A 7,189-nucleotide genomic window follows, 5' to 3' on the forward strand; every position below is an offset into this window, starting at 1 on the left:
AAGTTCACCACAAAGAGTAGTGGTGCAGTTAGAAAAATAACTACATTAACAACTATCGTGACCATCTTAATGAGTGAGAGAAGCAGAATGCCTGTCATGAATACAGGCGGAGGTTGGGAAGGATGCATGGGGGGATTGGTGGTGGGAAGATTGCATTGGTGAAGAGGGGTGTTCTGTTTATGACTGAAACCCAACTACAATCATGCTTGTAATCAAGGTGCTTAAAGAAAGATTTTATATTTATATATAAAAGATCCTAGGAAGTCACTGAGTTTTACACTAGAATTCACAAATTCTATTCTAAACATTAGATTTTTTCCTCTGAGAAATGTTGACTTCATTTTTGGACATAGAAAGTCAAGTGTTATCCCCCAAAAGAAAGAGGTGGAAAGATAACTCCAGTGTTCTCCAGAGGGGTTACATGCACACAGACATAATTGGGGTGCTGACAGGATGAGAGCCAGTCATCATAGAGATTAACAGTCACACTGGAACTGTGTCTCCTCATGTATGTGGTCGTGGGAAAAGGTCAAGAGGATAAGTTGTCATATGTGTGAAAAAACTGAAGCATGAACCATCCTGTTGGACTGTCCTTCTGCATCCTGAGGTGAGTAGGAACTTGTACACCTCACAAGGGGAGGAGAAAGAAAATGCAGACTCAAGATCCTAACTGCATTTCAATGTTGAACCTTCACAAAATGGTAGCTGTTCCTTTGCTCTCTGAGAATAAATACCTCTTTGAGAATTTGGCAATGTTGTTATGAGAGATAAATAAGAAAAGAGTATGATTAAACTATTTATCTCAAATAAAATTCCATTTCCCTTTCTTATTTCGGCTCTGTGTTTCACTTTCGGTCATTCTGTTTTTAAAGTCACTGCAATGTTTTGTAATTATATGTCATTACAATGACCATGTTTTGTCCTTGAATTCAATTGTAGGACTTTCGTTTTTTAAGGCAAAAATTAGACCAATATCTTTTTAAGTATTTGCTTTCTACAAAATTGAACTTTCCTATAAGTTTGCCTTTGAATCATCATTGAGAAAAAAATATCAATGTTAATTGTGGTTACCCTCTTTAGTTCTTCAGAAATAACTTTTGCAATGGAAAAATAGAGAATAAAAAAAAAAAAAAGTAAAGATGGGGGTTGGAACAAGAGTTCAGGAGTAGAGTGCTTGTCTTGTATGCAGTCAAGCCAGGTTTAGTCCCTGGCATCCATGTGGCTTTCTAAATACCACTAGGAGTAATTTCTTATTTTTTTTTAATAATTTTTATTGTGACCAATGTGAATTACAAGACTTTCACATTATATTTTAGATACAAAGTGACAGTGAATCAGGGTCATTTCCACCACCGGTGTTGACCTCCCTCCGCTATTCTTCCCAGCATACATCCCATTCCTTCCCCCTTTGCTCCCTGGACTGCTAGTGCAACAGGTCCCCTTTGTGTATAGCTTGTTGTAGGTTGGGATCTTGATTCTGTTGTTGTTGACTTTGGGTTTGCTCTTTAGGTTTGATCAGTTTTTATTTTTACTCAAATTTCAAGCGACTGTTTGCTCCTGGTATCACCAGGAGTAATTTTTAAGTGCTGAGCCAGGAGTAATCTGAGTATTGCTGGGTGTGGTCCAACTCTCCCCCAACTCTTCCTCCTCCCCAACCCAAAAAGTTAGACCCTACCCCCACTCCTCTGATAAACTAGGCAACCTAGTTAATGCTAATCTTACAGTTTAGAAATCTGCATACAAATAAATCTCATCTGTTAGAAATTCTTCTTTTTTTTGGGGGGGGGTGTTTGGCCACACCTGGAGGTGCTCAGGGGATACTCCTGGTCTGCACTCAAAAATCATTTCTGGCAGGCTAAGGGGCCCATAGGGAATGCTATGGATAGAATATGGGTGGGCCGCATGCAAGGCAAACACCCTACCCACTGTGCTATCACTCTGACCCTGCTAGGAATTCTTTATTAAAGTTCTGAACTCATCACTGATTTGCCTCTTTGGCAGTGAAGTGCAATTGCACCATCCAAAGTCTACTATATAGGAAAAGGTAAGTATATTGCTTTTACTCCTTTCCAAAGTTGGCTTATTAAACATAAGAGTGGGAAAGTGAGAGCTTTTCAACATTCAGCATTTAATAGAAATAAAAGGTAACATGTCAGGTCAGTAGATTAGGTCACATTGAGCAGAGTCTATATCTCATAAAAATCCAGTAACTGGTACTTTATAAGTGCCTAGTAGATTTTAACTTAATTAGAAGACACCCTTTGTATTCACCTAAAATTCAATGCCAGGTAGAAAAAAGATAGACTTGAATGGAGAATGTCATATACCAAGTCAAAAATAAGAGGAAAATCACAAGAACCACTTTGGGAGAACAGGCTGAGGAAGGGCTGGTACCTCCCTCTGTTGGAGTGCAGTAGGACACCAAACATGCCTATTGACATGTTTTTGCTTCTGACATTTATTTACCTGTTCCATACAGCTCTCTAATTATCTTTTTACAGATGAGATGGTAGAGCTGGTAAACGCAAGGACTGATTCTTAGACTTAGGGATTGTAATTCTACCCCTTAGATTCCAGGAAAGCACAGGAACTAACTTGCCAAAGAATGTACTACTTAAGTATGCTGTAGATCAGAATCTGGCACAATCTACCTGGAGGTCAATTCTCTTGGAGAGAGTCACAAATTAACATGTCTGGGCTCACTGTTGGTTAATTTTAGGGAGCCTTACTCTCCCTTCCTCCACTGCAGGATCCCAGCTCACTCCCCCATGGTCTTTCAGTTGGTAATGGGAGAGATTTAGTCAGCTTCTGCTGGATTGGGTTTGGAAATCCAGCCACTTAAAACAATATACAAGTTTAAGAAAAGCCAGGCCATTAAGAAAGATGGGGACACATTAATGTACAGGTCTGGGGAGAATAGTAAAATTGCTATTATTTCAAAACTATATACAAATATAATGTAATCCCAATAAAAATTCCAACAATATTTTAAAGAAAATAGAACCCAAAATACTCAGGTTTAGATGGAATCATGAAAGACCCAGAATGACTAAAGCAATTTTAAGGGGAATAAAGAAAAATGGAGGCAACATGTTTCCTAATCTCAAATTATATTATAAAGCAATAATAATCATTAAATCTGGTAAAGGATTAAGAATAGACACATAGGCCAAATGGAAGAGCCTAGTCAAGAAATAAACCTACATATTTATTGATACTTAATCTCTGGCAAAGGATTCTAGACCATATAATTGACAAGTGGAAACCTCTTCAGTAAATGTGTTTATAAAACTGCAATATGCAAATGAATACAACTGAATCACTCTTTGCTTCGTATGCAAAAATATATCCTGGGGCTGAGAGACAGACAATGCACCAGGTAGGTTCTTGCCTAGCATGTGTCTGGCCTGGGTTCTATGATTATATTCATCATGCTATGTCTATCAGTTCTGATCCTGAGTACAGAGCTAGGAGTAAACCCTGAGCACTGCAGGATCTGATCTAACAACCACCACTCCCACCACCACCAAAATTGCATTCAAAATGGATTCAAGCCCAATAAGTAAGACCCAAAATCATAAAGCACACAGACTATAACATAGGTGAAATAGCAACAGCATTAGAGCTACTTTTGAAGAGTTAAAAACAGCAGTGGGAGAAATGAGGGGAGATAAACAATGCAAATATATTAGACTGAAAATCTTTTGTATAGAAAAGCAAAACTGCAAATAGAACAAAGAGACAACCTACTGAATGAGAGAAGATTCTGCATATCATACAAACCCATAAAGGATCATTCAAGCATAAAAATAATATAGCTCAACAACAATAAAAATAACCCCAAACAATCTAATCCACACAAGGGGCAACAGACTTGAAGAGAGAATTCTCCAAGTAAGACATGTAGTTGCTGACAAGCACATGAAAACAAACTCCTGACTGCTTATCAGGAAAATACAAATTGAAACCACAATAAGGGGCCAGAGTGATAGCACAATTGTCAGGCATTTATTTGCCTTGCACCAGAGTCAACACAGGACTGACCCCAGTTCAAATCCCGACATCCCATATGGTCCCCGGAGCCTGCCAGAAATGACTTCTGAACCCAGAGCCAGGAGGAACTCCTGAGGGCAGCCGGGTGTGACCCCAAACCCCAAAACAAACAAAAATAAAATAAAACTAAAACCACAATTAGATACCATCACACAAGAGGGGGAATGGCTTTTATCAAAAAGGGCAAGTGCTGCTGAAATAAAAAGCAATATCATGATGCTTCTTCAGTAACAAGATAGCAAACCCACAGTGCCTAAAAGAAAAAAAGGAAGAGAGAGGTATGAAGGGAGGGAAGCAGGGAGAGAGCAAGAGTGAGAGAAGATAAAAGTCTGCAGGTGGGGTGGGGATGGGGAGGGAAACTGGACATTGGTGGCAGGTCAAGGAAAGGGGATTGGAGCATTGTATAATTGAAAATCATGACTACTTTGTAAATGTGCATCTCATTGGGATTCCATTAAAAGTTTTATTTGACATTGATTTCTTGACTTGAATTCATTTTTAAAAAGGAACAAGTGCTGTCTACGTTGTAGAAGGAGAGTAACCTTCATACACTTCTGGTGGAGGTGTAAAGTCAATTGGTAGAACCAGTTTAGAAAACGGTGTGGCATTTATCCAAAGAACACAAACGAATCTGGACAAAAAATGTTTATCTATATTGCACTTTATAGCGAACATAAAAGCAACCGAAGTGCCTGTCGGTAGATGATGGAATAAATATTTCTCCAATGAAATACCACCCCATTATTTAAGAAAAAAAAAAGGATGAAAATGCGATTCATTGCCAAATGGAGGTTGTGAAACAAAATAAGCCCGAAGAAAAGGGACAAATATTGAATTATTTCACCTAGGTACACAATTAAAGATACAAACTATAAAAAGACCAATGAAGTGATAGAAAAAAAATAAAACAGTGCATAGAACTAAGGTTACTTGAAGGTGGGAAAGGGAGGAGAGGGTATAAAAAATGATGGTGGGCTTTATTTACAATTAAAAATGTTTTAAAAAAGAAATGCAGTGAGTGGGTCATCTGTAAGAGGAAAATACTGGATCTAACTTCAGCTGGAAAAAATAGTGGAAAGGAGTTAAGTCACCTAACTATACCTGGGGTCGAAGTGATAACACTGTGGTAGAACTTTTGCTTTGCAGGCAGCTGACCTAGGATGGAAGCAGGTTCAATCCCTGGCATCCCATATGGTTCCCTGAGCCAGGAGCAATTTCTAAGCTCAGAGCCAGGAGGAACCCCTGAGAGCTACCGGTGTGACCCAAAAACAGAAACAAAAACGAAAAAACCACTATACCTGGGCTGGAATGATAGTAGTATAGTGGGTAGAGCACTTGTCTTGCACAGAGCCTATTTGGGTTCTATCCCCAGCACCCCCTTAGCTGGGGTGAATGCAGAGCCAGGAGTTAGCCCTGAGCATTGCTGAAGATGGCCAACAAACAAACAAACAAACAAATATCAATTAATGCCTACCACTCCATTCTGCAGTTACCTATATCTCAGCATGAGGTGTGTCATTTCACTTTACCTTTTGGATCTCAGAGTCTATCTCTCTCCTCTCTCTACAATACACTTAGATTTTTATTTTTCGTTAACTTAAAAAAAAACACAACCCACTCCTAAGCACACAGCTCACTTCATGTTTGATTCCCAGAGGTCCCAGGAATTGGAAGTTGCTGTGAAACTCCTGTCTCCTTTGGACCCAGAACAGATCAATATGGAAGTGCAAGTCACAGCCTGAGAAAAAAGTGGGTGCAGCAGGTGAGACCTCTGCAGTGGTATAAACTGAGCCGATCCTTGCCACACCTGAATAGCTTCCTTAAGAGTCTGAAGCGAGGGGCCGGTGAGGTGGCGCTAGAGGTAAGGTGTCTGCCTTGCAAGCGCTAGCCAAGGAAGGACCGCGGTTCGATCCCCCGGCGTCCCATATGGTCCCCCCAAGCCAAGGGCAATTTCTGAGCGCTTAGCCAGGAGTAACCCCTGAGCATCAAATGGGTGTGACCCCCCCAAAAAAAAGAGTCTGAAGCGAGGACTGGAGCAATAGCATAGCAGTAGGGCATTTGCCTTGCATGAGGCAGATCCAGGACGAACCTGGTTTGATCCCTGGCATCCCATATGGTCCCCCAAGCCAGGAGTAATTTCTGAGAGCAGAGCCAGGAGTAAACCCTGAACATCACTGGGTGTGGTCCAAAAATAAAAAGCAAATCTTGCCCAAATGACACTTGGCCTTTGGTCATCCCAAACCCAGCCCTCTGATCATGATAGAATGGAACCTTCCTGAAGGAATCACTCAGGAAGGAATGGAGCCACATCTCAGCTCATCCTATCCCTGATTCTATCCCTACAATGTTTTATTCAGCAGCACATGGCTATGAACTCAGAAACTGAGTTCAAACTGGCTTCCATTTTGTCTGCAAACCAGAGGTGCCCTTGGTCTAGAGAATTAATTCCTCAGAGGCACTGGCAATAATTCTATTTGAAAGGAAGAATGGTATTTATTGATAGATTTGGGATTCAAACAGTTCTCCCCACTAAAGGATGAGTAAGGGAACCTTCTAGCATAGAGGTTGGCTGTGTCATGCCATGGGCATTTGGGCTGATCTTGCCTGGAAAGATGGACTATGGTGCTACTGGTTGGCTGCTCAAGTATTGGGGTCTTTTCATGCAGCTCCTCCTTCTGAAGGCATAGAAACACTCAACTCTCATTGAACCATTGACCTATCTGTCTAGAGTTTAGATTTAAGATCCTCTTAGTTAAAAATGGTCAGTTATTTGTTTTACCAATGAAGCAGGATAGGTGTGTTTGCTATGAGTGAATAAGTGAGATCCACAATCCCTTTGGCTGGAACTGAGGCACAAGGAGGATAACTCATTAAATTCTGGGTTAAAATTCTAGTTGCTTTGAGCTTGGAAGGAGGACTTGAGTTGGGAAGGACAAAAAAAAGGGGCTAAAAGAAGGCTACTTGTGAATGGAACAACAAAGTACATAGAAAAGCATTTTCTGCAGTTGGTGGAAAAATATGTGTCCTGCTAAACAAGTTTGGCCAGATACACTGATGCTTTATTTTTCTTTCTCTTCCCACTTGTATTTTTATGTTTTCATTCAATCCACTTTCTACTCCATGCTTTTCTAGCATG

Source organism: Suncus etruscus, chromosome 19 (assembly GCF_024139225.1).
Source record: "Suncus etruscus isolate mSunEtr1 chromosome 19, mSunEtr1.pri.cur, whole genome shotgun sequence".
Taxonomy (NCBI): domain Eukaryota; kingdom Metazoa; phylum Chordata; class Mammalia; order Eulipotyphla; family Soricidae; genus Suncus; species Suncus etruscus.